At 39.1% G+C, this 21283-nt stretch overlaps 1 protein-coding gene across 4 annotated transcripts in view; it reads right to left on the bottom strand.

Annotated features, from left to right (window-relative positions):
• The window catches only part of EPS8 (EGFR pathway substrate 8, signaling adaptor), a 168672-nt gene that overhangs the window by 104536 nt on the left and 42853 nt on the right, over positions 1-21283 (bottom strand). Inside the window, exon 1 of one of the 4 annotated variants that reach the window (XM_070410639.1) lies at positions 614-672. The exons of 2 other annotated variants lie outside the window; for them this stretch is intronic. The gene's annotated coding sequence lies outside the window, so the exon portion shown is untranslated. Of the gene's footprint in view, positions 1-609; positions 673-21283 lie in introns of those variants that run through there. One more of the 4 variants, XM_070410638.1, reaches the window with a different exon arrangement.

The following is a 21283-nucleotide window of genomic DNA, read 5'->3' as shown; positions in this document are numbered from 1 at the left end:
AATTGACTATTTAAATGTTTACAAGTTCCATTAATATACAGGGTTTTTAAAAAAAAAAAAACTTTAAATACACATATTCACTACATTTCAGGCCCAAGAAAATGTTTACACAGAAATTTGGCAGTGTTAAGTCTGTGGAATCAAAGCCAATAACAACGTAAGAAGCTGAACTCAGTTAATAAGCAAATTTTCATAGTACAACTAACATTGTGTAAACAACCCAAAGCAGTTAATATTTATGGGATAATCACAGTCTTTTGCATATCATATTAATTTAAAAATAACTTTCTGAAAGTCTGATATGTCTGTACTTTCCCAACTGTTAACAGTGAACAGGTATCTTCTTAGCTAAGCTGGGGAAGAACTTATTCTCTTAAACACCCTGACCTAAGGGGAGAAAATCCTTTAAATCTCCATCTCCATAAGCAAGAAGCCAGGAGGCAGGACCCGATTTCACCAAATTCAGAATCCACTTGGAATTCCAAATGGGAATTTAAAAGATTATTAAAGAGCTTATAGAGACTGAAAGCTCTACAAATATCCTCAATAATAATTATGCCTTTGAGAGCCCTCCTTAGCAAAGAAAATATTTCACAAACTCCAACTTACCTACCCACACAGTCCAGGCAAAACTCCGCTACGAAGTCCTCCAGGCAATACTGAGAGGGCATTTCTCTCACTTCACTCTTGGTGCCAAATGACCTTTGGCTTATCAACAGAGAGGGTGGAGCTGGATGCTTCAGTCTCAGCAATGTACCATGCTGAACAAAGTTTCTCCTTTGGTTTCTCTAGGGAGTTAACTAAGACTTCCTCTTCTTGTTAAGTAAGTAAACACAGCCACTACTGCATTTCTAACTCTTCCCTAAGGTGGCAGATTAAAGCTTTAAATGATGCAAATAATGATGATTAACACTGACAGAGAACTTACTACGTGCTCTAAACTAACACTATACAGACAGACACTATTATTACTCCCATTTTAAAGAGGTGGAATCTGAGTACTAGAGATTAATCAGTAAGTTGTAGGAATTTCGGATATAGCAATTGGGCCAACTAAGCTAGTGAAGAAGACTTTCCTATAAACAGAAAGGATGAAAAGGAGTGTAACAAATTTTAAAAATTAAATACATAGGGTACTTGCTATAAAGAAAATTATAGAACATGGACAAAGTGGTAAGCACAAAAGCAAATACTGTCAACTGTGGCTGCCAGGAATGGTCACTGGGGTCTCTTTAGCGCTTACTGCTACTTGAAATTGGTAAGGAAATGCCTCTCTCAAGAAGAAATCAGAATAAAGTGCTCTCTCAAGAGAGCTAGATTTCTGGCTTTGCTTTTCTGAAGAAAAACCCGAACAACTGTAGGTAGCAGCCTGATGCTAAGCAGGGGACAGAAGAGGTCTTGGGCAGGTATAAAGTTGGTACCGAGGTCTTCCATAAAACCAGAGCCATCTTCAAAGGGCTGTAATCGCAGTTAAAAATGTTGAGTGGAGCAGAAAAAACCCACCCTTGTCTTAGAAAGACTTCAAGGGACCTTGTCCCTGAGAGTCTGGATGAGAGGGCAGGGGAAATGCTACATCCAGAAATTACAAGCCTACACCTGTGACACAACAGTTTTGAGGTTTGAATCTTATTTGTACGAGAATCTCCAAGCTAAGAAATTAAATAAACTGGGTCCTGGGCTAGTGATATCCTTGGACTATTTGGAATAAACAAAACAGAAAACCATTATAAATAACACTCCATAAACAAGGCCACATGGGATTTTTACAAGCTAGAAAAGTAACCCAAACAAAACAAAAACAAAAAAACAATCCCCTTGAAGATGAGTTTATAATTTAGGAATTACAAAATATGTAAGGAAATGATTTACTGTGATTGAGCATTAATAGATATATCAAACAAAACTTAGCACTCAACTATTTTTTAATATGAAGATGCAAAAATAAAAGCACATTAAAGAGATGGAGGAAGGAAAAAAGCCTATAAAGAATAGAAAACTGGACAAGAAGAGAGAAACCAAGAACTTATATACTTATATGCACAGCCCATGGACACGGGCAATAGGGTGGTAAAGACCTGGGGGGTGGGGCAGGTAGGGACTGGGAGAAGGGGAGTAAAGGGGGGGAAATGGAAGACATCCGTAATACTATCAACAATAAAATCTATCTATATAAAAGGCTAATATACTAAGTGTCCTTTCCACCTTCCTAAAGATCGCTATGATGCGCACTGACCACCAGGGGACAGACGCTCAATGCAGGAGCTGCTGTGATGAGCACAGAGAAATGGCAACATGGACCTGGCACCCAGAAAGCAACACACAGCTTCCCCCAAGTGGGACACGGGCCCCACCACGACCCTGGAGCGACAACCCACCAAATCCCAGCAGAGACTGCAGAGACCCCATGGCGCAAAATGCAGCCCATAGCCCAGCCCAGCCAGGAAATGGTCGCTGTGGGTGCTGGGTAATGACCTCACGTAGCAATGCCTGGCTTCCTCTCCCTAGCGACTAGCTAGCTTACTTGGAGTTAATAGGAACACAGGTGGAAACATTTTACACTTTAACCAAACGTCTATGAAGCGTTTTCTGTGCCTTATCTCATTTGATCCTCACAGAAGTCCTGGAATAGGTAGATAGGAGACTTGGTGGAATCCTATTTTCTTTTCATTAGCCAGAAAATGGACATTTAGAAAGCTTAGAAACTTGACTCATCTGAAAAGAAGTAAGAAATGGTGGACCTTGAAAATGACTTCAGGTTTTGTCACTGCACAGAATATAGTCAAACACTGCTGCAGTTAAATATTTTACCCTTTGTTCTCCCTGTGTGATCTATAATAATAATCTGCTTCGTGTTGATATTTACTGCTGGGTTTCTGACAATTACCTGAAAGAGAAGTTGGGATGCTTCACTGGGCTGGAAAAAGTTTAGCTAAATCAGAAAGCAGGTCTAATTAAGCAAGTTTATTCTATATCTATAAAAGGCTAAGTGGACTTGCACATGCATGATACATATAAAGCTCTCGCTGGCGCTAATCGCACACATGTGTTTCCATCTGTCGTCGATAGTGAATTTGGTTGACACTTTTATTATAGAGAAAGGGCAAATAGTGATATTAAAATATTTCTTCTAATTAATTTCCTTTCAATGTACATGAATTCGTGCACCGGGCCACGTGTGTGTGTGTGTGTGTGTGTGTGTGTGTGTGTGTGTGTGTGTGTATAGAGAGAGAGAGAGAGAGAGAGAATAGAAAACTGAATAAATAGGTAGGTTTTAAAAAACCAAACAGGATTTATATAATTACAGATATGCACACTGCTCTGAAATGACCACCCAGAGTTTTCATCAGGTTTCTGTAACTTAAAAAGGAAACAGTGTCACTATAGATAGAAATTTAAAATCTTTTTAGAAAAATAATAATCAATGCCAGAACTCAGTTATCTGTCAGAACCTACTCCACACCAACTTTTCTCTACCATCTTTCAAGCTCCTGACCAGTATATCCTCCAACTCCCCATTCCAGGAAATTCTGACCCATCCCCCAGGCCATTCTGAACCATTTCCAGCACTCTTGCAAAGAAGTGAAGTGGAAACAGTGTTGTACCATAAGATACCATTTTCAGCACTGAAAGGTTTATTCACCAGTTGCTACAGTGCTACCAGCATACAGCCCTCAGCCATCAGCTTTCTTGAGAATGTCCTTGGCTAAAGAGTCTGCTCACAAAAGCTCATGCGCCCTTCCCAAGGCAGCCCATATCCAAAGATGGGTTTGATACCGTTGTAATTAACCTAGTTATTAATAACAAGAAAGGAGCAAAGGAAAGGCCAGATATTATAGGCATGTCATTTGGGCAGCTTCACCAGGAACTACAGCTTTACACTTCCCAGGAAGCCACAGTCTATTCTCCGCAAATCGCTGAGGGAAGGGACTGGACAGGGAGAATAGACACATGCCCACTAAAGTTGGGGTGAGGTTGGGAAGGTGCTTGCTGTCAGTCACACCTGGGAACAGGTCATTGGCCAGAATTGGCATGCCACTGCAAGAGGGCAAAATTTGGGGTACTTAATTCCCTGAACAAAGAAATTCACTCTCTTGTGCTCTTGTGCTTTGGGGACCCTTGGGACTGTGGTTGCTTGGGGCGTGCTTCCCTGCATTCACCCACATGGCCCAAGGCCATATGGACCCTCACACACAATGGACTAATGAACTGTAACTGGCCTGATGCTGAACTGGACCCAGCTGCTACATGGAAAAGAAACTCTGGACAGTGGCTTTTTTTTAGCTTTACTGAAACCCCAGCTGCACTTCTATGACTGGATGGGACTTTGGAAACCCAGGGATGTAATTCCATGCAAATAAAAATCACTCATCCTCCCATGCTAGTCTCAGAAAATTATTTTTCTCGAGATATCATAAGGACCCCACCCCCAGCACTTGAAAGAGGATACCCCAATTTTGACAATAACAGACTGACATGGGGAATGTAAAGACTTGGACCCTCTCCTCAGCTAGAGACAATGGTGAAGAGCCAGTCCCGTTTCAGAGCTCCCCAAGGGGTCATATCCCCACTTAGACTGCATGGCAGCCTAACTTCCTCTCTGCCCATTCTGGTTTCTTCCTTCCCTTCTTTCCACAGGGGTTGATCCTAAGAGAACCTTCCAACATACTTCCTGCACACTAATTTCCACCTCAGAGTCTCTATCCCAGGGAACCCAGACTGCCTGCAACAGAAGGACATCAGGAAAAAAGGGCAGGATGTGGGGCAGCATTATCAAGGAAGTGAGAAGAGAAAAATAATAAAGTTTTGGAACCAATGTAGAGAACAATATAAAGTACTAATACAAGGGAAAGCCTTTTTAAAAATGCAAAATATAATCACAAAATTCCAACCCAACATTTCAATGTATCATTGAACTGAAAGGACTATTAAAGTGTATCCCAACTCCAACCCCTGTCATTTTAAAGATATTATCTCTTAGGACAATGGGTCTGCTAACTGTCAGAAATGTTACTGTTTAGAAATAGACCCATTTATTCTTCTAAGACGTCATTTTCCTAATAAGTTAACAAGTATATTTAATATCCTACTGTTAAAATAACAGAATTCTGATACACTTTCTGGCTCCGAATCAATGGTAAAGATGTCAATGATGCTATATAATAAAAGCCCAGTGACGGAATGGCGGAATGACCAGAACGACCAGGCGACCAGTTGCTATGATGAGCACTGATCACCAGGGGGCAGACACTCAACACAGGAGCTGCCCCCTGGTGGTCAGTGCGCTCCCACGGTGGGAGCACCACTCAGCTGACAGGGATAAGCAGCACTCCCACAGCGGGAGCTGCTCAGAGGGCAGACCCATGGCCGCTCAGCTGACTGGGATGAGCGGTGCTCCCACAACTAGGCCATCCCTACAGGCCATGCCCCCCCCCCACACACACACCAGTGCACAAATCCCGTGCACCAGACCTCTAGTCTATATATATAAAAGCCTAATATGCAAACTGTCCTCGTGGGAGTTCGACTGGGAGACCAGGAGTTTGATCGCTCGCTATTACGTGTGCTGACCACGAGGGGGCGGCGGGGAATGAAGGAAGGCCCCAGCCGGCAGCTGGCAACCAGGGAAGGGAGGCCCTGGCTGGCAGCCGGAAGGCCCTGATCGGCCAAGTCTAGGGACCCTACCCAGGCCTCTAGTAGTTTCATAAAAGGCTAATCTGGTACATGCTGATATATGACTAATCATTATGCAGAATACTCACAAAAAGCTGCAATGACTAACACCTTAATTATTCATATGCATACTCAGGACACCAGTGACATGGCTCAATCTAAGCAATGCTCATGGGGTATTTATTCCCTCACCCTTCTAAGACAGGGCAATTAACAGAACTAACCATAAACGTTGTATGTTTGGAACATTATAGATTTGATTACCACACATTTTTCCATTAATCACTGAAGGAAGTTAGAAACAGCACACATGCACACACACACATCTCTATGAGTAACCTTGCTCTACATTCCACACATTGTAACCACAAATATGCTGGCAGATAGGACAGGCTATAGCTAAACCTATCAACTAAGATCACTGGATCCAAAATGACATGAAGTCATTCACATAAATCATTAGGACAGCCAAGAATAATGGATCAGCAATGTCACAATCCATTCATCTTGGAAATATAGCAGAACTTGACTCTCAGTTCCTGTACACTTCAAACTCAGTTCCTCATTTATGTATCGTTCCTTCCTCTCCTAAGATTCACTATCTGCTTTCTCTTCTCTAAACCAACCCTTCTTATCTTTCTAACTTTAAAACCTTTTTTTTAAATAGGAATAAGAAATTAATGAGCTACTAACAAGACAAAATCCAAACGAGGTTTCTAGAAGAAACTCTGAACTACATATGACCAAATCTCAATTACATATAAGCTAAACTAGCTAAATTTGTTTGGGTAGAATGACCAACCAAATGTTTTAACAACTTATCTGGAGAAGGAATAGGAGATGCAATATTAATTCCTATTTTGGGAGAATCATGTCTAACTACTAATATATTATAGGCATACAAAAGGGCAAACATGCATGGTATGTGAATGAGAGGGAGAACTAATTGGTTAATATAAAAAAAGATTAAGTGAGTCACTTTGGGTTTGAGCTATTGTTTGGTCATAGAAACTGGATTAAAGACAGAAAACAAAAAATATACAAATGGGCACTGCTTGGGGTGAATAAATAAAAACATCAGGGCCAACATTATTCATTCTTCCCACAGAGTGGGAGAGTGAGATCATAATTAAATCTTCAGGTCCACAACTGGCTTGAGTCTTTTATAAGTTAGGGAAATACTAATTTCACAAAGATGAACTGCAAAATGGTGTAACAGGGTATAAAAATGAACAAAATGGTAATGTAATTTTGCCTTAAATTGACAACGTTTAGGCCTATACTAACAGAAAAACCAAACAAATACATTTGATTATGGATTTTAAATATCATTTTCAACCTAGGAATCACTGTATCGTTACAATATATCACAATCTTATTTGGCAATGTCAATCAAAAAGTCAAAAAATTTGAAGAAAATGGTAGAAGAAAGAGAAAAGAGTGATTTCTGATTTCTATTCATGTAAAGCGTAAAGACCTCAGCACTAGGAAACCAAGGCTTGTTTTCACGCACCAAGTCTGCCACTTAATAGCTCTGTAACCTTGAGCAAGTAACCTAACCTCCCTCAGCCTCCATTTCCTCACCTGTAAAATGAGATCAATAAGACAAATTTATAAGATCTCATTCAAATTCAAATTTAAAAAGAGAAAAACTACTTAATTAGATTTTGGCTAAAACATAGTAAATGTCAGTTTTACTCTTTTCAACATACAATGATAAATTTCCAGAAAAGTTAAATTACCAAATAGACAACCTAATGATAAATGAGGAGAAATTATTAGTTGCTAGGACATCTGTAAATTCACCTCACAAATTATCAAACAACCCTTTGACAGAACCTCCAATTTCTGCTGAAATTTTCCTATTTAAATACAGACTCTGCTGAAACACAATAGATACAAAGAATTTCTTAGAGACATTGAAAATGGAAGCTTTTGGCATATACTACCAACATTTCCCATCATTAAGATTTCACCTTTCACCTAACTCAAGATAGTGCTAGCACACGGCATAACTGGTTTGCTGAATGCATATCAAAAGAGCTGACAAGATGTTCTTTATAAAACAGCATTTTTTGAACATAACATCATACCCAAAAGCTGTGTTATCCATAGAAAGGTTAAGCTCCTTAAAAAAAAAAAAAAAAAAAAAAAAAAAAAGGACTGGACTATTTTCGCTTATTAAAAGCATGGGAACTTCTAGGCTCTTAGTGCCATTTGGAAAGAAAACGGCATTTCATATAAGAGTACCAAAGCTTCCCAGAGCATTTTTACCTTAACTCTGTAATACAGTCAGGAAATATCACATTAGACAGTTAATGAGACTTAACCTCCCTAAATATAATCATGCGCTGTGGCACTAGGAAGAAAGGGAGGAAGGAAGAAAGGGAGGGGAACAATCAGCAATAGAGAAAATGAATTGTGAATGTTGATAAGGTACTATCTTACCAAAAAATCAGCAGAAATGCCCAAGTTTAATTTCAAAGCCTGACTCTACTAGAAGACTCATTATATATTACCTTAACAAGCTAATTAATACTGAGCAAGCAGCTCTGAACAATTAAATCAGAATGAAAGGCCTGTTTTCAGAGTAGCAGTCTAGAAAAAACTGTGTAAATAATTGTTAGAATGATACAGCTTATGTCATCACTTAAAATAAAACCTGCAATTAAATTTGCACATCAAATGATCCTTGAAGCTTGCATGTTACCAATAAATATGTATGGTGAGGTGGCTAAGCCAGACAAGCTGTGTCAATGAAATTGAGAACTATGGTCACATAACTAAAGCCATTATGGCAACACTTCGACATGATCTGAGCTGAACGCCACAGAGATGCACTGACATTAACTGCCAGAGGATGTATCCATTTTAAAAGTGACTTACCATCTTTGAATCTCACTGAACTAGCGCCTGCCCAGGCAGCAGAATTTAGATATGGCCTTTGGCTGAAAAGTGTTAATATAATGAAGGTTTGCCCTGGCTTAGGCAAAATATTAAATAACATCTTTCAAGTGTATTTTCAGTCAATAAAATGTTAATTCTCCAAACCAATTCTTAACCTTTCAGTTTGCAGTTTCAAGACCTTTTAATGATAATCCTAACAATAGTATCTAATTTTTCAGTATTCCTGACATGGAGCTTTGGGAAATAGATTCAATAACCCTATGTCAAGAGGTGGCAAGTTGTGGTCAAAAAAGCCATGGATTTGAAACCGAAAACCTTAATTATTTTCCCTTGGCTCTACAATTTAGAATTACATGACCTTAAACAAATCATTCATGTAGGCCATAAAACATAGTTATAAAGAACTCAAGTGCAATGCAAGACAGGTTCAAATACTAGAGCTATTACTGACAGATATATGACTCTGGCCAAGTTACTTCACTAAGTGTTTTGCTTATCTGTGAAATGAAAATATAGTATCTTCCTCAGAGACTGAATAAAATAATGCATGTAAAGAGCATAGCACCTTATTAATGTTAAGTAATAAATGTTAAAAAACATCACTACTCCTCTGAGTTTTCTGTACCTTTTAAGAAATCTGTCTCAGAAAACAAGATGCTGTACCTTAGAATAAGTTTCTGTGCTTCACATAGTACTTTCAGGTCTTTGATAACTTAAGGAAACTGAGTCTTCTCAATATTAAAAGAGCTAAGTTCTGTTCACAACTATATAGCCTTTGAAAATCTTTTTCATTTAGGTTAAGTAATTAAGCCTTGTTTCATAATGATCTGTGATTCTATTTAGTCACGTGTCCAAACCTTTTTATATTTTTGGAAAATTTTCTAACATCAAATTCCAAATAAAATCTGTTTCACCTCAAACTAATTTTGAGGTTTCCCAGAGGGACCCTGGAAAATCTCTTTCACCTTATAAATTAAAGCTGTTAAAATAATTAGATGTATTTGGTATGTTAAATTATATGTGAAGCACTTTCAAATAAATAGTGATGATAACTCTTATAGATTGTATGTGTATGGCTATATCATATTAATTTAGGTATTCTAGCCCTAGCTTGTTTGGCTGAGTGGATAGAGCATTGGCCTGCGGACTGAAGGGTCCCAGGTTCAATTCTGGCCAAGGGCACATGCCTGGGTTGTGGGCTTGATCCCCAGAAGGGGGCATGCAAGAGGCAGCCAATCAATGATTCTCTCTCATCATTGATGTTTCTCTCTCTCTCTCTCTCCCTCTCCCTTTCTCTCTAAAATCAATAAAATATATATTTTTTAAATTTAAGTATTCTAGGATATATGAAGTTCATAGATATCTGTCAATACCCTTGTTGTCCAATTATTATCTTAAATTGTTGTATGCCACAGAAATAACTAAACCCCCTTATCAAATGAACTCTCATCAGAACTTTAACCATGACTACTTTTAAGTCATTTGTCATCACAGTTATTGACTTACTGATTCTTCCTTGAAAGTATTGACAATCAGTCACTGTGAGAAAGCTCCATGATGGCATCACCTCTATAACTTTGAGACCATGCCACTGGACTAAGAATTCCAGAACTAATAAAGAAGTGGATGGACTCATAAAACTGCTAATCAAAAATTGAGCAGCATAAGAATAATTACATAGAACTGATGTGGATAATTATAATTTTTATGACTTTTGTTTGAAGCATTACTGGTTCTTTAATGTTTTGTTTTCCAAATTTGAGAAAATCTTTTTCTTTTCTCTTAAGCCACCTATAACTTATAGCAATTTGATAAATTATCTATAATAATAAAAGGGTAATATGCTAATTAGACCGGACGTCTTCCAGATGTCATTTCGGACGTCCTTCCTGATGAAGCTGGGGCCGGAGGGAAGCCGGTCCGGGTCCTGGGTCCTGCGGGTGGCCCGAGGAAAGCCAGCCCAGGTCTCAGGTGCCTGTGGGTGGTCCAAGGGAAGCCAGCCCGGGTCCCGGGTCCTGGATGCCAGAGGGAAGCTGGTGCCAGCAGCCGGAGGAAGGAAGGCCTACTCTTGCACGAATTTTCGTGCATCGGGCCTCTAATACCTTTATAAACAGAACTGAAGCATTTATCTTTTTTTTCCTAGCTGATCCCTTCAAAATTTGTAAACTCTTAGTGAGTATTCTTATTTTCATGGCAATAGAATTATCTGAGTAAGTTCAATAAGAATCTGTTCTTTTAATAGAACACAATTATAAACATTAGTTATATTATCAAGGCTTTGACTAGACTGTCATATTTGAGAATGACATGCACAGAATCAGACATGACCATACATTTTTAAGAAACTAAGGGTGACTTTAAGGAGCTAATGCATATAAAGCCCCCATTAGGATAACACCAGCCCATGAATCCATGCCCATAAATCAGAATAAGCCAGCATATTTTATACCTACCTCCTAGATCTCTAAACCTGTTTCTACTCATTTATGGGGACTGTCAGGAATGATAACAGCAACATACTTTATCTCATAGCACTAAATGTGCCAGAGAGTATATGTGCATGCACACACTGTATAGTTTACACAACAGCTCCACTTGCTGTGCTTCTTTGTTCTCATACTTTTGTTACCCTGTCAAAAATTAGACAATAGGTCACACCAATGACTCTTAGTCATGTGGTGACTCACCCACTACTCAGTACCAACCTTGGATATCAGACTGGACATCAGACTTGTAGACACCTCATTCATTACAACAGTCTGACCTTGGACATTAGACTTGTAGAATCTCATTACAGCAGCCAAGCCCAACCTTGATTCGTCATTAAAGAACAGAGCGATGAATGTAGAAAAAAATATATGAATAAAGAAAAAATATGAATGTTTTAAATCCATGAGCTCTGGCCCCGGCCGGGTGTCTCAGTTGGTTGGAGCGTCCCCAGTACACCAAGAAGTTCTGGTTTTATTCCAGAGCACGCAGGGAGGCAACTGATTGATGGCTCCCTTTCACAGTGGTGTTTCTCTCTCTCTCTCCCTCTTCTCTAAAATCAATAAAAACATATCCTTGGGTAAGGATAAAAAAATTCATAAACTCTGTCAATAAACAAGTATTATTATAAATTTATTGTGTCTTAAGCATTTGTTGAAATTTGTCTCATTTAGCATACATGAGTGTGCTAATCGGTTCATATATAAAACACAGAAATTGCCCCTAAAGTTAATCTGGATTACAGATATACAGGGTGTCCTCAAAAATGTATACACACTTTGAATAATTATTAATTCCAATAGGTTAAATCTGAAAAGAAAGAAACATCAATTGGGCCATCAGCTAAATACTGTGTATGCATATTTTGGGTATTCCCTATAGATACACAGACCATAAGGTGGTGAAGGCCTGGAATGGGGCAGGAACTGGGTGGAGGAGCAATCAGGGGGGAGCGGGGAGGACCACAGTAATACTCTCAACAATAAAGATTTAAAATACAAGAATACAATGAATAAATAAAAATATAAAACAAAGCAACCTGTTGCTAAGACAAAAAAAAAAGATCACAAGCAAAAAAACAGCAAGCAACAGAAGGGATGATTATTATCAAGGACCACAGAGTGATGGAATTTGGAAAGGGGGCTGAGAATTTAGTAATCATCTGTGGATTAAAAAATCCAGTCTCTGATTGGCAAGGAAGGAAGGAAGGAAGGGAGGAAGGCAGGGATGGAGGGAGGAAAGGAAGAGAGGGAGGGAGGGAGGGACGGAGGGAGGGAGGGACAAAGGAAGGAAGGAAGGAAGGAAGGAAGGAAGGAAGGAAGGAAGGAAGGAAGGAAGGAAGGAAGGAAGGAAGGAAGAGAGGAAGGAATCAACTGGAGAAGGCAGCACTGGCTCAGCAGAATTTAAATACTGCATGTGCCAAAGTCCAAGTAAAAGAACTAGAACAAAAGTTCTACAGTGATACATGCCAGGCTGGTTTGTGAAAAACAGTCAAGAGAGTAGTGCCAGGTTTGTCCAAAGCCTGGATGGCTACAGAGTGACAGCAAAGAGTAAACAGATATACGTACATACATATACACACACATCCCTACATATACACGCAATGCTTTCTTCCTAGAGACATGGGTGATACAGTGGGCATTCCTCAAAATAGTGAGATGGCAATAAAGTTTTGAAGTGTCATTCTGTAGCTTTATCTTTTTTTTATTTAATGTATGTTATCCTGAGCTCCCTTTGCCTCCTGAAAGAATAACATAAAGATTACTGAGTGCCTACAATGTAGTATGTACTTACTAGGTATAAATGAAATCACAGTCATCCTAGAAGCAGAAATAACTATTACAATTGTATTAATAATGCAGAAGTAAAAAAGAAAGAAAAATCTCTTTAATTTAGACTAATTAAATGGAAAACCATCTTGATTATGAGTTGTGAGTTAGAAAAGACACTAAACTAATTTAAACTAATATGACTCCTTAGTTTTAAATTATTAAATAGATAACAAGGACTGTAACTCAGTAAGTGGTATTTTTTCAGGGTTTGAAATTCACTAGCTCTCTCAATTCATCATTCCACTTGCGAAATATTATTATTTTGTTTGGTGAAAATGGAGTTATACACTAGTAACCACTGTTCTAAATTGCTCAAGCGGCCTGTAGCATCTGGGGCTCTATTTTCCTACCTGATTTAATTTCTAAACATCTAGGAAGGACTTTATACAGCTGGGTTTGCAAGAGGAGCACTAACCCCCAAATAGGAAACTGTCATTCTATCCAGTTTGACCACTTGGCATATAGTACATATCTCCAAATCAACAACTCATTTTATTACCCCAGATTCATTGTCTTGCTTGTGTTCATCCCTCCTCATTCTTCAGTTATATTTTAAACCTAACTGAAACACCTTAACATTTCTTTTAATGTTTTCTATACCTAGAGGTTTAACTTTTAAGACAGCTGACACACTGCCACAGCTTATGTAAATATAGTAAGGCAAAGTACTTGAAACGTTGACTTATTAAAATCAAGAATGGATAAGTCTAATTTCCCTTATTAAGGTGCTTTTGTTCATTGTCTTCTGCCTCTCCCATATTGCTCAACAAATGATGAAAAACTTACAGCTGCAGTATAGGATAATAATCCCCCACCAGTTCTGATTGCAACGGGAAGTTTTAAAGCTGTGTGAAATGAGTAAGCTCATGCTAGTTAGCATTGAAAGGAAATAATCAACAGATTAAAAGCATGGATACAGCTAATTCTACTAAATCACTAGCTTGCATTCTAACTACTTGCTTTTTAGTGAAATTTAACTGGATGGAAAAATTAACCCAAAGTGTAAGCAATGGGTAATAAGAAAACACAGGTGACCTAACCCGGAAGAATCATGCCAACCATAAAACTAAGCAGACTATTCATCACCATGGTAATAACTCTAAAAACGGACACAGAAGCCAATTCATAGATTCCATTTTCAAACCAAGGAGTGATTTGGGGGGTTGTGTATGTATGTAATTTATACAGTGTCCTGTGCCAAACTAAGAACAGTCCAAGAGATGAAACTAAGGCCCTTTTGATAATATTGATCCCTAATGTGATGGAAAGGTAACCTGTTCCTCAGGATGTTACAAAAACAAAGCAACAATAATCAGGAACATCTTCTGGGTGCTGAGTCATTAATTCAAATTGAAAGGTCAGGCATTACTCCTAACACAACTACATCTACTTGGGAAGGTCACATACCTTTTGCATGAAAATACAAGTCCAATATTTATGCTTGTGATTACTTTGAATATAAAAGAACAATACATCTACAAGGTTAAAAACAAGTTTAAATTAAATGATCATTTCAGAGATACTATTTCCAGAAATATTTGAAGCACAATATATTTTGATATCAAGCTTTGGTAGCAAAATATTTGAGCCAATAAAAATGTGCTAAACAACACTTTTAAGGAATACAAGGACAAGCCACAGACTGGAATATTTACAAGTCATATTTCTTTTAACATTTCTTTCAAGGCAAGTGTACAGGTGACAAATTCCCAGTTGTGGTGTTTTATCTGAGAAAGTATTTCTCCTTTAGTTTTGAAGGATAATTATGCTGGATACAGAATTTTATAGGTTGGTGGTTTTGGTTTTGAGTTTATCAGACTTTAAATATTTCACTCTGAAATCTTTTCTTGTTCATATGGTTTCTGAAGAGAAAAATAACATAATTCTTCTATAGGTAAGGTGTGTCAGGCGCTGTTAACCACTCACTATCCTATCTAATAAAAGAGTAATATGCAAATTAACCGTCACTCTGCAACAAAGATGGCGGCACCCATAGAGGCTGGGCAGGACGCTGGCGGCATTACCCTGGGACCGTGAGCCCAGCAGGCAAGCGGGGCCGTAGGCAGCACCCAGCAGGGCCTGCTGGGCAGTCGCCGCGGAGACTGGGGAGCAGGCAAGTGGAGCCCGCAGGCAGCACCCAGCGGGGCCTGCTGGGCGGTCGCCGCGGAGACTGGGGAACAGGCAAGCAGGGCCGCAGACAGCTCCCAGCAGGGCCTGCTGAGCGGTGGCGACCCACAGGCAGGCAAGCGGGGCCCACAGGCAGCACCCAGCAGGGCCTGCTTGCCTATCCTGGTGGTTGGAGCAGGCAGGCCCCACAGAGAGCAGAGAACCATGGGGAGTGGGCCCAAGCTGTCAGTAGCACATCCCCTGAGGGCTCCCGAATTGGAGACGGTCGGGCTGAGAGACCACACCCCCTCCGCCCTCCACACCCCCCCCCCACCCGTCCATGCATGAATTTCGTGCACTGGGCCCCTAGTAAGAAGAATAAAAGCCCAGTCTTTCCCTTAAGCACTTGACTCCATACTGCCAACTTAATTTAATCAATATATATTCTAACGCAGTGAGCTAAATACTCTAAGACGATTTGAAAAATATCGAATAAGATACATTGGAAGCAGATTGCTTGTGTCTGTAGGGAGCTTACACACTAATGGGTTTTACAATAGATAATTCTAATTATAAAATCAAACCATGAACTTTTTGAGGATAGGAATCTTATCTTTACTTTGACCTACGAATACTCAATTTTCTCTACATTTGCTTCTGAGTTACTAAGGAGAATTACAAAATTGACAATTAGGCACACTATAAATTTATATCCATATTATTTGGTTCCTGATTAATGCTCATCAACACTCCATTTTTAGTGGTTCTATAACATACTCCCCACAATAACCATGTTCTCAAGTTATAATACAAACTCCTTTTCTTTACCCTTCCTCAAAATATAATTGTATCTCCCATATACTAACTTAAAAAAAGAAATGAACTGCATGACCTCCCTTATCGACATGTGAATAAAAAAATCTTCAATAGCACAAAAGATATATTAGATGTTAAATATTGCTTTATAGATGGATTCACAAATGACAAGCTTCCATATGACATTTAAAATATTACATTTACTGCCCCATCTGGGTGGCTCAGTTGGTTGGATTGTCATTCCACACACACACACACACACACACACACAAAAAGGTTTCAGGTTCAATTCCTGATAAGGTACACATCTAAGTAGTGGGTTTGATCCCTGGTCAGATGTTTATGGGAGGCAACTGATCAATGTTTGTCTCTCACATCAATGTTTCTTTCTCTCCCCACGCCCCCCCTTCTTCTCTTTCTAAAATCAATAAATATATCATAGCTGAGGATTTAAAAATAATAATAAAATATTACATTTACTCATTTCAGAAATGCATCTCAGGCAAAAAGTTGAGTCATATGTATATCTCACAATATATTTATATGACCTGGAAATAAATCCTTTTTGGGTAGAATAATCAAAATATTCTGAGCAACTGTTATCTATGGTTTTTACTGATTTAATCAAATCCCCTAAACAGAATCCTGTATTCTTGGAAATGTTTATTCTCTGTTCTGAAGAGTTAAATTCAGATTATAAAATGTTTAAATGTTGTTCGTTGTTTCAAATATTTCACTCACTCGGGACGTTTTCACCTCATGTGAACTTCGTGATAAAGATTCAAGGAGCTGGAGTAGTTTCTGAATAGAAACATTTTTTTTAGTATCCTTGCATAAAAAGATTTCATTCAGTTTTACGTAATCATAAGTAGTTTCGATCATCCCCAAAGTGACAGCAAGAAGCCACCTCATGTGCTGTCATCCAACCCCTACAGCTCCATAATGAAAGACAGTAAAGTGTGTCTGTGTGTAGGCAAAGGAAGCTGGATGATGAATCACTATATCTTTCTGTTCTTTAAAATCTGATTTCATAGGAGAATTTTTTCATCATATCCATAAAATAAAAACATACTGAAAAAAATTTTTTTAAGTGGTTAATATTTTTTATGTTGTTTTTTTGCAGAGATAATAACTGCCTACTTCTGAGAGCAATTAAGTCTGAAGTTAAACTGTGTATTTCATAAACCTCTAACAATATTCCCAGAAATAAATAGCTTGTTAGTAACCAATTACTATAACCTACTTCCATAAATCTGTGTAATCTCGGTTAGAGATTACCTATCTCTAAGCCTGGATTTTCTCATCTTAAAGAAGAGGGATGGTGTCTCAAAGAACCTATAAACTACACACAATTTCTTAAGGTGGTCCGTTTACATGAACCCCAAGGGACCTTATCAATACTGCATTCTTTTTGAGCTCACCTGTACAAGCTCCCTTTGGGCTTTACCACATAATTGTAACAATGATGACAATAAAGTGAAGGAGAAGAACTCAACAATAAGAATAGTTACCTAAGCACATATAGTAAGTCCACACTTAACATTGTTGATAGGTTCTTTGACTTTCAGTCAGTGGTTCTCAACCTTCCTAATGCCGCGACCCTTTAATACAGTTCCTCATGTTGTGGTGACCCCCAATTTCATTGTTAAAAATTGAACATAATTAAAGCATAGTGATTAGTCACAAAAACAATATGTAATTGTATATGTGTTTTCCGATGGTCTTAGGCGACCCCTGTGAAAGGGTCGTTCAACCCCCAAAGGAATCGCGACCCACAGGTTGAGAACCGCTTCTTTAAATAAAACAACATAAAACAAAACCAATTTTACCATAGGCTAACTGGTAAGTTCCTAAGGTATCTTGTCAACATTATAATGAAACAAGAGGCCCGGTGCACAAAAATTTGTGCACTCACGGGGGGGGGGGGGGGGGGGGTGTCCCTCAGCCCGGCCTGTGCCCTCTCGCAATCTGGGACCCCTCAGGAGATAACGACCTGCTGGCTTAGGCCTGCTCCCGGGTGGCAGAGGGCAGGCCCAATCCCTAGGTGCAGCCCCTGGTCGGGCTCAGAGCAGGGCTGATTGGGGAGTTGGGGCGCTGCCCCCTGTCATGCACAGAGCAGGGCGGATTAGGAGGTTGCAATGCCACCCTCAGTCACGCTCAGGGTAGGGCCGATTTGGGGGTTGGGGCACCGCCCCCTGTCACACTCAAGGCAGGGTCGATGGGGAGGTTGTGGCGCCACCCCCTGTCACGCACAGAGTAGGGCCCATCAGGGGGTTGGGACGCCGCACCCTGTCATACACAGAGCCGCAGGGCGATCAGGGGTTTTGGGCGCTGCCCCCTGTCACGCTGATCCGGTGCCAGGAGGCCTCGTGGCTCCGCTGATCCCGGTGCTGGGAGGCATATTACCCTTTTACTATATAGGATAGAGGCCTGGGGGCCGACTGGTTTGCCCTGAAGGGTGTCCTGGATCAGGGTAGGGGTCCACACTGGGGTGCCTGGCCAGCCTGGATGAGGGGATGATGGCTGTTTGCAGCTGGTCACACACCCTTCAGGATGGGGGTCCCCACTGGGGTGCCTGGCCAGTCTGGGTGAGGGGCTGAAGGCTGCTTTCAGGCTGGTGGTTGTTGACTGAAGCTCCCAACTGCTCCTTTTTTTTCTCTTTTTTTTATTTTATTCTGGGCCAGCTTTAGCTCTGGCTCTAGCTCTGAGGCTTCTGCTGCTGAAAGCAGGTATCTGGTTTGTTTGCGTTCTATAATCGAAACAATGTATAACTCCAGCTCTGAGATCCCAGCCGGCTGATAGCTGGTTTCTGGGGTTTTGTTTAGCTTCTATATTTGTTAGAATATTTCAAACTGCCAGCTCAGAGGCTGGCAAGTCAGGCGGGGAATGTTGGAGTTTGCAGTCACTGGAGCAAGCAAGCCTCATGTTCACTTCCAGCTGCCTGGCTGCTGGCCGCCATCTTGGCTGACAATTAATTTGCATAAGGATATGCTGATTAGCCAATGGGAAGGGTAGCGGTCATACGCCAATTACCATGTTTCTCTTTTATTAGTGTAGATAAAGTTATTCAAGGACTTGCTATATTTATACCCCATACTATACTAGGCCTTCCTATATGCTCTCATTTGATTCTAATATAGGTAATACTACAGCCATTTTATAACTATGAGGTCTAAAGCACAGAGAGGATAATTTTACAAGAATTAGATAGTGAAGACTATGAACCCAGGTCTTTCTGCTACATCCTACATTCAATATCTTAAAAAAGAAAAAATAATGGCAAATGCCCCCTATAGCTATTCTTTGGCCTGACTGGTCAATCCCTTTTTAGAAAATCAAAGAAATTATTTATAGGGGAAATTAAATAAGCCGATTGTTTACAAAGTAAAAAGCAACATTTCTTAAAGACACAAAAGAATATAATTTGCAATTCTATAAAGAGAACACAAAAGTAGTTTCCAGATGAGTCAGCCAAGCAATAAATGAGAGGTTAAAGTGGCTGCCAGAGAATTAAAACTGTTGAGCTAGCTCTAAAGATTAAAGGACAGGTCACTAATCATTGTGAAAGGCCATGAACACAGCCCCCTCAGTCACTTAGCCAGGAACTGAATAATGAATAAGTAAATTGTGCGAGGAAAATATAACGCGTTCCACTAGACTAAGACACAAAGACAGTCAGCAGCTGCAACATTAGATAAAAGATGGCCAAATCATCTAATTACAGATAACGACCACCACACTAGAAGCAGATAACACCTAAAACAACAGTATGTACACAAAAATAGTAAGTTTACTATCATCTAACCATTATTTCTCTTTCAAGATATAGGAAAATCTTCTCAAAACGTAGATACTAGAAAGAAGTACAGTAACCACATTTGCTCAATACTATCCTGGCACTTATAAAAAGCCGAGGCATACATTTTGGGAGACCAAGAATAAAAGGCTATGCAAAAAATCTCAGCCCAAACAGAGATAAGACAATGACATGCACTTGGTGGGTTGAAGAGCAAGAGAGTTAAAACGAAAACCAACCAACCTGATGGAGTTAGAAGAAACACTTTCAGTTTTCCTAAGCCTCACAGCACACACACCAAGGCATCCAGATGAGTGGCTAAAATTCTAGAGAAGGGAAAAATCAGAACTAGATTTTCTTTTCCACAGCAAGAATATAAAACTTGGGGTATAAAAACACTAAAAATAATGTAAACACCTTTTAATAGAAACTACATTCTAAGTAATCCATAGATTAATAATTCTTTTAAAATATTTCCAAGAAAAAAAAATCTGTAGTGCCAGAAACTCCAATGCTTTCAAGACCATCTAATTGGTTTTATTTTCTTTCCTTCACCACTTCTTCTTTCTCTTTTCTTGTGCTTCTACTTCTTTTCTGCTTGCCAGTTTTTTCAGAAACAATATATAAGATAGCCATGTCTTACTACTGTTCCAGGGGTATTAAGCTATAATCACATTCAAATTTTTCATACTTAAAAAGATTTTCTACATGTAACTGTTAATTTCCATTTAGTAACCTTTAACAGTTCACAATATTAATACTCTACCTTACTTTTTTAAAAATAAGACACTCATATCTATGACCTCAATTTATTTTCACAACAGTAATCTGGAAGGGAAGCAGAGCCAACAGCCACATCATTTTCATTTTTAAAAATAAACAAACTGACACAAAGAAGTCAAAGTAATTGGGGCCTCAAAGTCATAACACCAAGGGCACCTGCAGCAGAGTCAAGTGTTGGGGGGCGGGAGGGAAGCTCTCAGCCTGGGGGTTCATCACCCCTCCACACTAATGCCTATTATGGGTAACTGTAATTTCTCTGAGTATATGCAAATGACAAAATTCCCTAAGAAACAGGAAATAGCTCTAAGTACACTAAATTTTTCTACAAATGAAGTCACTTCAAAAATGAAAATATACTCTAATTCTTATGTTTCTACTTCAATCCAATGAAAGCCATGTTAAAGATAACCTCTGCAAAAAAAATAAATGAATAAAAGTAAAATATCCTTCATTGTGAAGCACAATATGAAAGCAATAGTTGCTTTTGCTTAATAAATTCATCTTGTTCTTTTTTACTTAAATTTTTGTCTTCTTTGTATCTAAATTCAAAATTATATAGGTGGAAAAAATAACGAGAAAGGAGATCGTAAAGAATCAAATATTGCGATAGGCATGTTAACACAGTATCTGATTTAATCCTTGCAATACTGGGCAGTTGTGAACAAACTAAGATTCTAAGACAAACTAGAAGTGAATTCATGTCTAACCCTAAGTCCCTCAAAGGTACTTTATTTTACATTTTAAACTGTTTTTCTATCATTTTACAATCTGTAAATAAAAGAGGCACATTCAATCATTTCCTATACGTAAACGAACTCGTATACTCAGCTCATAGCACATAAAAAAAAAAACCATAGTAACCAAGATATTAAATGTGGACCCATTA

This window comes from Myotis yumanensis, unplaced genomic scaffold (assembly GCF_028538775.1).
Source record: "Myotis yumanensis isolate MYYU_CA2020_CCGP unplaced genomic scaffold, mMyoYum1.0.hap1 SCAF_3, whole genome shotgun sequence".
NCBI classification, from domain to species: Eukaryota; Metazoa; Chordata; class Mammalia; order Chiroptera; family Vespertilionidae; genus Myotis; species Myotis yumanensis.
The sequence above is the reverse complement of the archived record's forward strand: the minus strand, read 5'-3'. Positions and strand labels throughout refer to the sequence as shown.